Here is a 7,569-nt window from a genome sequence, read left to right as displayed (position 1 = left end):
AAGACTTCCCAAATCCTTTCCAAGAGGTAGACAGAGTGTAAGTGATAAATGAATAAACACAGAAATAAGTAAGGCAGACACAAGCATCTTTTTTAAAGCAATTTTTCATTCCTTTGTGGGCGTCTGTCATTCATGGCAAATGCATTGCTCACTGTGTGGCCCCAACCATTCACCCCTTCCAGGCCTCGGCTCACCCAGTGTGCATGAAGCACCTGCTGTGTGTGATTGTGCCCAGCTCTGAGGAAGCACAGGTGCCCAGAGACAAGGCAGCAGCCCAGTGAGACGGGAAGGAGGGGCTCTCCCTTGGGAGGCGGCCACACCCCCTCAATGATGAACTGTCCTGAAGTGTGCATGTGTGGGAGGAAGTCATTCTTCGCTGGTCCTCCTGCTGAGTCTTTTCTGGTGAAAAGATTAGAGATGGATTCCCAAGTCCCTTCTCCATAAACCTCTTTCACCAGCCTATTGAGATGCCTAGGGTCAAGGGAAATTGACGAAGACAGCCGTGACCACCCATGAGGGCTTGGACCACCACCCAAGGGCTGGATTAGGTAGGACCCAAAATACACCATTCAGGAGCAGACACAAAGGGACATACCAGTCTTCATCCTCTTCCTAACTGGTTTCCAAGAGGGTGGGGTGGGGAGGAGGCCACCTTCTCTCAAGCTGGAGGAAGCCATGGAGATAGGTGCTGCTGTCCAGGGGGCAGGCAGCAGATGTAAATGAGTAGGAGCCTTGGCTGACACTGTGTGTCCAAGTCCTTTCCCTTCTCACAGTAGGAAGAGATACCAGATACAACCCTACCCCCAGTGCTGTGCTCAGCTTGGCCTGGCCTTGACCCAGACTCTGGGTGAGGGGAGGGAGCCCTGAGCTCCCCTGGAGCCTTATCCTTTAATGACAGTTTGGCAGCAGTGAATTCCCAAGTCCAAAGCTGATCCTTAAGGGATTCCCTAACTCTAAGCAGAGCACTCCATGATAGAATCTTCAAGAAAGCTGGTAGGCCTGTGTCTGAGGTCACCTTGGAGAAAGGGGACCTTGTGGTCATCACCAACCCTGAGAGTAGTAGGACCTCAGAACAGGAAGGGGTTTCCAAGGTTGTCTGGTTTAGTGGTTTTCCAACTCTGTTCCTTACAAACTGGGGGTTTGCCAGGGCTCAGCACAGGAGGTGTCCTAGGGAAGATCCAGAGCATGGTCCTAGCTGGAGCAGCTCCAATTTCACCAGTTCTTCATACTGGTAAGATTTTGTTAGGAGAAAGGGTTAGAAAACTGCTGGCCATGTACAACCATCAGTAAAAGCAGGACTCCCTTTCCAGGCCAGAGGGAGCAGCTTATCAGCTTGAACTTCTGTGTGTTCAGGGAACTGATATAAAACCCCACCTTGGCCAGGTGTGGTGGCACACAGCTGTAATCCCAGCAATTTGGGAAGCCAAGGCAGGCAAAACACCTGAGGTCAGGAGTTCGAGAACAGCCTGGCCAACATGGCAAAACCCTGTCTCTACTAAAAATACAAAAAATTAACTGGTCCTAGTGGTGGGTGCCTGGATTCCCAGCTACTCGGGAGGCTAAGGCGTGGGAATGGCTTGAACCTGGGCGGCAGAGGTTGGCAGTGAGCTGAGATTGCACCACTGCACTCCAGCCTGGGCAACAGAGTGAGACTCTGTCTCAATCAGAAACAAACAGACAAACAAAAAATCCGCCTTGCTCCATCCAAGATAACAGAAGCAATTGAGAACTCTGAAGTCAGTTGAGTGATCAAAATGGCACCTTCTGTTACTTATAGCAGTAACCGCTTGTGGTCATGTGACATTCCTTCTCTCTTTCTCCATCAAAAGACAACATTGTCCAGCCTCCCTTGCAGTTAGAAGTGGTTGCCAAGTATTGGCCAAGAAGATGTAAACTAAAATGTAGTGTCAGACTTCCAAGAAGATTGTACAAGAGGAGCTAACTTAGCTGGGATGGGTACTACTTCTGTATTTCCTTCTGCAGTATGGAATGTGGAGGCAATGGCTGGAACTCCAGCAGCCATCTTGGCCTGTGAGGTGACTCTCAAGATGAAAGTCTGCATTTCAGGGAGTGGAGAGAAAGGCCGGGATCTGATGGCCCTGTGGAGTCCCCGTATCAGCCCTACATTATCTGACTTATTTATGGACATCCTTTGTATGTGAAAGAAACAAACTTTGTTTAATCACAATTATTTGAAGTTTTCTGTCACATGCAACTAAGTCTGCTTCTCATTATTAAGCTTGGTTAAAGGATCATGTGACCTAGCTACATGGCTAGAAGGATTTGCCAACACTTTTGCCTCCCCATAACCCAACTTTAGAACTTGAGAGAGCCCCCTCTCCACCACCCCTTGCATGGGCAAGTTTAGTTTTACAAGGATGACACACTCTCCAAAATAACTGCTTTCTTCTGGTCCCAACCAGAGATGAGAAAAAAGCGAGGATTCCAGCACACGGAGTCTTCTAACAGATGAGCTCTGCCCAGCTGACAAAGGCCAGGGGAGCTCCCTGCCCCTGGGAATTTGCAGTGGGGAGAGAACTGTTCCACCGTGAGAAGACTCTCTGCCTCCTGGGACAGCTCTGACTGCTGGAAGCTGCTCATGTTACTGACGTTATACTGAGCTGGAAAATCTCCGTTCTGGGGGATGATGCCAGGGAGTGTGAGTTCTACCGGCATTTACACAGAACAAGTCTACTTTCTCTTTGAAGGGTCTGAGGATGCTTCAAAATAAAGGGAGAGCCCAGATTGCAGGGTTGCCCAGTGAAATATAGCACATGCAATTAAATCTGAGTTTTAAACAATGAATTATTTCTTCTTATAAAACATGTCCCAAATATGGCAAAGGACATACTTATACATAAAGATTTATTTGTTGCTTATCTGAAATTCAAATTGAACTGGGCATTTTATATTTTTATTTGCTTAATCTGGCAACCTTAGCCGAGAGACACCAAATTTCCAAACTCTCAGATGGGCTGCACTGATTTTTGAGAAAGGGGTGTGATTTGAACATCCGTTTGCAATGTTCTTTTCTCTCCCTGGCATCCTTTGGGCCATTTCTAACCTCGCCTTTTTCACAAATCCATGGCCTCCACCGAGCCTTTCCTGTTAACTCCAGCCTACATCAACCCAGAGGGCATCTGTGCCCCATTTCTGCCTCTGGTGTACAAGTGATCCTCACCTCAGCCTCAGACCCAGGGCTGGAGAACAAGACCTCTGGAGCCCCTCAAAGTCTTCATTGTCTGGCTACAGCAATTTGTTTTTGGACTAGCACAGTGACCCCAGTCTGTCCAATCAGAGTGCATCATAGAGCCTTGCTGGGGCATGTGACTGAAGTCTGTCCAATCAGAATGCATCACAGAGTCTTGGCTGGGGCATGTGACTCAAGTCTGTCCAATCAGAATGGACCACAGAGTCTTGGCTGGGTAAGGGTGACCAGATCTCACCTGGAAGAAGGCTTGGCTGTCTTGAGATCGGAAGAGAGCAGTTAGTCCAGGAATGGCACCAGCCCCAAGGGACCAGATTTAAGAGACAAGCTAGCGTTATCCTCTGGACTTTTTGGCTTACTTGAATCAATAATTCCCTTTGGCTGACAGCCAGCATGTTCTGGGTTGTTCTGAGGCTTGGAAACAAAAGGCTTCTAACGGATACAAATCTCCAAAACCGGCATTGAAAAGTGAGAGTCCAGCAAGCCTGTCCCATCTCAACAAACACAAAGTGCTGGGCACACTGCTGATCCCCTGAGACTTCGGCTCTCCTTCCCCTTCTGGGGTCCACAGGGCGCTTCCACTTAGCCCTTACCACAGCCCTCATTGCGGCGAAACAGATAAGGGAATGATCATGATAACAGCAGCTAGCATGGCCCCGGCTGGAGAATCAGGTTCAGGGCGGAGATCTCTCCCCTGTTCTCTCATTTGATCCTCACGTCAACTCTGACTGAGCTGCTATTTTGCAGCCTGCCCTGCCGAGAGGACACAGAGATGGCATAACCTGCCCAAGGCAATGTGGGTAGCCCTGAGGTGAAGCCGGGATTGGAGTCCCATTCCGGAGCCTGCACTCTTCATCACAAGCTGCCTTTGTTTTGGGTGCCAGGGCTGGCGAGGGCACGGCAGCGGTCGTCAGCTGGGAGAGCAGAAAGAGCTGCTCGCAGAGTCCTAGAGATAATTTAGATCCTGGTCCCAGCCCACACTTGCTTAGGAAGGGCCAGCAGGCCCCTCTCCTGGCCTCAGCGTGCTCGTCTCCCATTTAGGGACTGACCACCCACCTTCCTTTGTTGGCAGCATTCGAAGCATGGGGTGGAGGCTGAGAGGCAGGCTGGGGCCAGGGCTGAGGGTGCTCAGAAGGAGGGGAAGGAGTGCCTAAGAGTGAGTGGAGCCAGCTGGTGCGGGTTGGCCTATCTTGGAAAAGCACCTCTGGTCATCCTGCGGAGACTGGAGGGAGAGAGGAGAGATACTTCTATGGCCCCAGAAAACCAGGGCTCCTATGGATGGAGCTTCCCAGGCATGAAGTGGTTTAGGGTCTGAGGGTAGCCCAGGCTTTTTGGACCAATCACAGCTCGATAAGGTGGCCTCCATATTGCTGGGAATATGCTTTGGGCTTCATCTGCTCCCTCGGGTTGGGGCCGCAGAAACCAGATGAGCCAGGAGGGCTGATGAATGGGATCAGGGGAGAGCTCTGGCTTCACGGGCTTGTGCCAGTTCCTGCATCTCTATTCTTCCTGCACCTCCCTTAGACAATTCCCCACACCGCCTGGGGCAGTGGAAAAGGAGCGAGCTGAGGATTCGACAAATGTGTTCTCTCTCCCAGGACTGCTGCGAGAGCCCTGAGCTGCCTCCAGCTGCGGTGATCCCCTCCACATAGCAGCTGGCTCCTTCTAAAATGTGGATCTCATGATGTTGCATCTCCATCTCAAACCCCCAAGGGCCCTTCACTGTCCAGAAAGCCAAGTTGTAGCTCCTCAGCAGGGCAGCAAAGTGCTGCAAGACGTGGAGGCCTTGCTACCTCCGAGCCTCAGCTCCACCCTTCCCCCGAAGCGTGGCCTGCTTGCATGCCCTGCATACGTGCTCCATTTCTTCCCGGGGCTTGGGGCATACTGCTTTCGTTACCTGGACTGTCTTTCATTCTTCCTCTAACCTCTGACTCTCCTCTACAAGAGGAAGCATGCGTTGCCTCTTCCAGGAAGGTTCCCGGGTGACACCTTCCTGCCCTTTGCCTTTGACCCTCCCTCCAGCCCCTGCCTCCTCAGGCTGCTGGGGTGTTCCTGTGTGTTCTTCCACACACCCCAAAGGATGTATCTTCTGGACACTTGAACCTTGCAGCTATCCTCCATCCTTTTTGCCTTGGCTGCTGGGATGCTCAGGGGACCATTTTAGGCCTTATGGTATGCAGGATGCCCTCCAATCACACCTTCCTCTGCCTGCATCTCCTTTCCTCAACCTCAGTTGCTTTTTCCCACACGTCTTCATCTCTTCTTTTCATCCTTATGTATAGCACACATGCATTGCTGGAAACCATCCCCAAGTCCTTTTATGAGGGGTGAAACAAAGCACAAAAGTAAATAAAAATGATAAAAATCCACCAACTTCTATGAATTCAATTATGTAACTAACAGGAACAATACATTTTTCCTCAGAGGCAATGAGATGGTATGTTTTCTCTACGCAGAATGCAAAATGTTGCTGGCATTTAAGGGAAATGAAAAATAAATTGCCCTGACTTCTTCTTCTTACCCACCTCCTGCTGAGTCTTCTCTTAAGCAACCTCAGAAATCTGTCAAAAAACCCAGGTCAGAGAATCAAGAGTTAGAGGGGTTGCAGAATTCACCTAAAGCCTTCCAGCTGGTTAGCAAAGCCAGGTAATTCAAAGCAGGCCACCTTGCTCCAAAACTTGAGCTCTTCCCGTTACACTCAAGGACTGCCCAAGTTGTCTTAGTTCTGTGTATTTGTTTCCTATTTCTCCTGTAACAAATTGCCACATACTTAGTGCGTGAATGCAACACAAGTTTATTTTCTCTCAGTTCTGTAGGTTAGAAGTCCAGTATGGGTCTCACTGAGCTAAAACCAAGTTGTGGGTGGGTTATGTTTCTTTCTGGAGGCCCTAGAGGAGATTCTGTTCTTTGTCTCTTTCAGCTTCTAGAGGCTGCCCATATTCCTTGGCTCGTGGGCCCATCCTCCATCATCAAAGCACATAACTCCAGTCCTAGGATCCATACTCACATCTGCTCTCTCTGACTTTGACCCTCCTGCCTTCCCATTAGAAGGACCCTTATGATTCCATTGGGGTCCTCCTGGACCATGCAAAATAATTTCCCCATCTTATGATCCTTCACCAATCATAACTACACTGTCCCCTTTGCCGGGTGACATAACATGTTTGCAGCTTCTAGGGATTAGAGCATGGACATCATTCTGTCTACTAGTTTGTGTTTCTCCCAAAGCAGCCCCTAAGACAGGATACAAACCATTTCCTTGGGAGGTGATCTGGGGAAGCACAGTGGGACAGCGGGGAGGCTGGGGGACAGGAGAGGGGCCGAGAGAGGGTGTGCTTGTGCGCAGTCGCTGCTCAGGAACCTGGGGCTCAGTCTCACTTGGGTTCCTCTGAAAAGTGGGGGCGGAACATGCTTCTGAATTCTCACAGCAAGAGGCAAGGAACCCAGGGTATTCAAGTGCCGCCCACCAGATGCCCTCTCTCACTGGCTGAGCATTTCTTCTGGGGGTGCCATTCCACGGGGACATTCCTGAGGCAGACAAAACCACGGTACTTGAGGCAAGAAGCCACCAGCGTGTGTAGGGGTTGTCCACCGAAGCTTCTGGTGTTCTCAGAAGTGGCCGAGAGTGTCCAGTAGGATATTGACAGTGTTTGTTAGATTTTCAGTCAGATAACTGAGCCTGGAGAGGTTACTTGACTTTATCGCTAAAATGTGAGGCAGAAGAGGGAGGGAGGAAATGAAAGGCAGAAAGGAGGGGCCACTAGGGCTGCCGGTGCCTACGCAGAGAGAGGTGGGCCAGCCCCAACCGACCCGGCAGCCCCACCTTCTCTGTCCTCTCTGTGCCCGTCCAGGGCTTTGGGCCAGAAGCAGAGTGGTCCTGAGAACCCCAGAACCATAGGATGCAAAGGATTGGGACAGGTTTATAGCAATCCTTCCATTTTCCCCATGAGACAACTGAGGTTTAGAGGGTGGATGTGGCTCATCTAGAACTTCTTAGGACCCATAACTGCAAAATGTAGTGGGGAGCAACATAGACCCAGGCGTCTGCATTCATGAGAACAGGCTATCCAAAAAGCAAAAGCAAACATAAAAAGTCCTCTGTCTCCAGGATCACCTCATGAAGAACTATTTCCACTTGTGTTGTGGTCCCAGAGGGTTTGCGGGGTGTCCTGGCAGCTGTTCAGCCCCTTCCTTGGGTGCAAGAAGTGGTTTTGTCCCCCCAGAGAGGAGCTGAGCAGAGAAGGCACATCATCTGTAAGTGACCTGGCCCAGAGGTGGTGTCTGTCACAGCCCTCGCTTGCCATCGGTGAGGGCCAGGGGCCAGGGCTGGGATGCAACGCCCATCGGGAGTGAGAGGGCAC

Source organism: Pongo pygmaeus, chromosome 7 (assembly GCF_028885625.2).
Source record: "Pongo pygmaeus isolate AG05252 chromosome 7, NHGRI_mPonPyg2-v2.0_pri, whole genome shotgun sequence".
Taxonomy (NCBI): Eukaryota; Metazoa; Chordata; class Mammalia; order Primates; family Hominidae; genus Pongo; species Pongo pygmaeus.
The sequence above is the reverse complement of the archived record's forward strand: the minus strand, read 5'-3'. Positions refer to the sequence as shown.